Here is a 4,975-nt window from a genome sequence, read left to right as displayed (position 1 = left end):
CACACACACACACACAGTGATGGGGACACACACACACAGCGAGGGAGGGACACACACACACAGTGAGGGGGACACACATACACAGCGAGGGAGGGACACACACACACAAAGCGAGGGAGGGACACACACACACAGAGTGAGGGGGACACGTGCATACTGCAAGAGTGAGAGACATGCTCACACACAGCGAGTGGGACACACACACACACAGCGAGGTAGGGACACACAATCAGCGAGGGAGGGACACACACACACAGTGAGGGACGGACACGCACACATACACACAGCGAGGGAGGGACACACACACTCACAGCGAGGGAGGGACACACACGCACACACAGTGAGGGAGGGACACACATACACAGCGAGGGATGGACACGCACACATACACACAGCGAGGGAGGGACACACACGCACACACAGTGAGGGAGGGACACACACGCACACAGCGAGGGACGGACACGCACGGACACACACAGCGAGGTAGGGACACACAATCAGCGAAGGAGGGACACACACACACAGCGAGGGACGGACACGCACACATACACACAGCGAGGGAGGGACACACACGCACACACAGTGAGGGAGGGACACACACACACACAGCGAGGGACGGACACGCACACACACACACACACACACAGCGAGGGACGGACACACACAGCGAGGTAGGAACACACAATCAGCGAAGGAGGGACACACACACACAGCGAGGGACGGACACGCACACATACACACAGCGAGGGAGGGACACACACGCACACACAGTGAGGGAGGGACACACACACACAGCGAGGGACGGACACGCACACATACACACAGCGAGGGAGGGACACACACGCACACACAGTGAGGGAGGGACACACACACACACACAGCGAGGGAGACACACACACACACACACACACACACACACACACACAGCGAGGGAGGGACAAACACACACACACACACACACACACACACACACACACACAGCGAGGGAGGGACACACACACACAGCGAGGGAGGGACACACACACACACAAAACGAGGAGAGACACGCACACACAGCGAGGGAGGGACACTCACAGCGAGGGAGGGACACACACAGAGTGAGGGGGACACGCACACACTGCAAGAGTGAGAGACACGCTCACACACAGTGAGGGAGGGACACGCACACAGCAGGGGAGGGACAGACAGACAGACAGACACACACACACACACACAAACAGCGAGGGAGGGACACGCACACACACAGCGAGGGAGGGGCACACACAGTGAGAGAGGGACACGCACCCACGCAGCGAGGGAGGGACACACACAGAGTGGGGGGCACGCACACACTAAAAGAATGAGAGACATGCTCACACGCAGCGAGGGAGGGAGGGACACACACAGCGAGGGCGGGAGGGACACACAGCGAGGGAGGGACACGCACACACAGCGAGGGAGGGACATGCACACAGTGAGGGACACACACACAGCGAGGGAGGGACAGGCACACACACAGCGAGGGAGGGACACACACACAGCGAGGGAGGGACAGGCACACACAGCGAGGGAGGGACACACACACACACACACACAGTGAGGGAGGGACACATACGCAGCGAGGGAGGGACACACACACACACAGCGAGGGAGGGACACACACACAGCGAGGGAGGGACATACACACACACAGCGAGGGAGGGACACGCAGACACAGCGAGGGAGGGACATGCACACAGTGAGGGACGCACACACAGCGAGGGAGGGACACACACACAGCGAGGGAGGGACACACACACAGCGAGGGAGGGACAGGCACACACAGCGAGGGAGGGACACACACACACACAGTGAGGGAGGGACACACACACACACAGCGAGGGAGGGACACACACACAGCGAGGGAGGGACATACACACACACAGCGAGGGAGGGACACACACACACACAGTAAGGGGGACACACACACAGCGAGGGAGGGACAGGCACACACGCAGCGAGGGAGGGACACACACAGAGTGGGGGGGCACGCACACACTGAAAGAGTGAGAGACATGCTCACACACAGTGAGGGAGGGACACACACAGCGAGGGAGGGACACACACACAGCGAGGGAGGGACACACACACAGTGAGGGAGGGACACACACACACACTCACAGCGAGGGAGGGACACACGCACACATACACACAGCGAGGGAGGGACACACGCACACATACACAGCGAGGGAGGGACACGCTCACACACAGTGAGTGACGGACACGTACATACACAGCGGGGGGACACGCACACAGCAATGGAGGGACACACACACACACATACAGAGAGAGGGAGAAGCACACAGCGAGGGAGGGACACACACACACACACACACACACACACACACACACACACACAGCAAGTGGTGGACATGCACACACACACCACGAGGGAGGGACACACACACACACACACCATGAGGGAGGGACACACACACACACCACGAGGGAGGGACACACACACATACAGCGAGGGAGGGACACACACACACACACCACGAGGGAGGGACACACACACACACACACACACACACACACACACACACAGCGAGGGAGGGACACACACACACACACACACACACACACACACACACACACACACACTCAGCGAGGGAGGGACACGCACACACACACACAGTGAGGGGGACACACACACAGCGAGGGAGGGACACACACACATACAGCGAGGGAGGGACACACACACACAGCGAGGGAGGGACACACACACATACAGCGAGGGAGGGACACACACACACAGCGAGGGAGGGACACACACACACAGCGAGGGAGGGACACACACAGCGAGGGAGGGACACACACACACACACACACACACACACACATACATACACACACACACAGCGAGGGAGGGCCACACACACACAGCGAGGGAGGGACACACACAGCGAGGGAGGGACACACACACACACACCGAGGGAGGGACACACACACAGCGAGGGAGGGACACACACACACAGCGAGGGAGGGACACACACACACAAAACGAGGGGAGATACGCACACACTGCGAGGGAGGGACACACACACACAGCGAGGGAGGGACACACACACACAGTGAGGGGGACACACACACAGCGAGGGAGGGACACACACACATACAGCGAGGGAGGAACACACACACACAGCGAGGGAGGGACACACACAGCGAGGGAGGGACACACACACACACACACACACACACACACACACACACACATACATACACACACACACAGCGAGGGAGGGCCACACACACAGCGAGGGAGGGACACACACACACAGCGAGGGAGGGACACACACACACAGCGAGGGAGGGACACACACACAGCGAGGGAGGGACACACACACACAGCGAGGGAGGGACACACACACACACACAGCGAGGGAGGGACACACACACAGCGAGGGAGGGACACACACACACAGCGAGGGAGGGACACACACACACAAAACGAGGGGAGACACGCACACACTGCGAGGGAGGGACATACACACACAGCAAGGGAGGGGCACATACAGCGAGGGAGGGACACATACGCACACAGCGAGGGAGGGACAGACACACAGCGAGGGAGGGACAGACACACACACACACAAAACGAGGAGAGACATGCACACACAGCGAGGGAGGGCACGCACACACTGTGCGATGCACACACAGCGAGGGAGGGGCACACACGGTGAGGGAGGGACACACACACACACACACACACACACACACACACACACAGCGAGGGAGGGCCACACACACAGCGAGGGAGGGACACACACACACTCACAGCGAGGGAGGGACACACACACACTCACAGCGAGGGAGGGACACACACACATACACACAGCGAGGAAGGGACACACATGCACACACAGTGAGGGAGGGATACACACACACAGCGAGGGAGGGACACACACACACACAGCGAGGGAGGGACACGCACACACACAGCGAGGGAGGGCCACACACACAGCGAGGGAGGGACACACACACATACAGCGAGGGAGACACACACACACACACACACTCAGCGAGGGAGGGACACGCACACACACAGCGAGGGGAAACACACACACAGCGAGGGAGGGACACACACACACAGCGAGGGTGGCAGACACACACACAGCGAGGGTGGCAGACACACACACACACAAAACGAGGAGAGACACGCACACACAGCGAGGGAGGGCACGCACACACTGTGCGATGCACACACAGCGAGGGAGGGGCACACACACACTGCGAGGGAGGGAGGGATACCCACACAGCGAGTGAGGGGCACACACACACACAGCAAGGGAGGGGCACGCACACACAGCAAGGGAGGGACACACACACACACAGCGAGTAAAGGACACGTTCATACACAGTGAGGGTGGGACATGCACGCACACAGCGAGGGAGGGACACACTCACACAGTGATGGGGACACACACACACAGCGAGGGTGGGACACACACACACACACAGTGATGGGGGGACACACACACAGCGAGGGAGGGACACACACACACACAGCGAGGGACACACACACACAGCGAGGGAGGGACACACACACACACAGCGAGGGAGGAACACACACACACACACACAGTGATGGGGACACACACACACAGCGAGGGAGGGACACACACACACAGTGAGGGGGACACACATACACAGCGAGGGAGGGACACACACACACGAGGGAGGGACACACACGCACACACAGTGAGGGAGGGACACACACACACACACAGTGAGGGAGGGACACACACACACACAGCGAGGTAGGGACACACAATCAGCGAAGGAGGGACACACACACACAGCGAGGGCCGGACACGCACACATACACACAGCGAGGGAGGGACACACGCACACAGTGAGGGAGGGACACACACACACAGCGAGGGACGGACACGCACACACACAGCGAGGGACGGACACGCACACATACACACAGCGAGGGAGGGACACACACGCA

The sequence above is a fragment of the Chiloscyllium punctatum genome, chromosome 14 (genome assembly GCF_047496795.1).
Source record: "Chiloscyllium punctatum isolate Juve2018m chromosome 14, sChiPun1.3, whole genome shotgun sequence".
NCBI classification, from domain to species: Eukaryota; Metazoa; Chordata; class Chondrichthyes; order Orectolobiformes; family Hemiscylliidae; genus Chiloscyllium; species Chiloscyllium punctatum.
The sequence above is the reverse complement of the archived record's forward strand: the minus strand, read 5'-3'. Positions refer to the sequence as shown.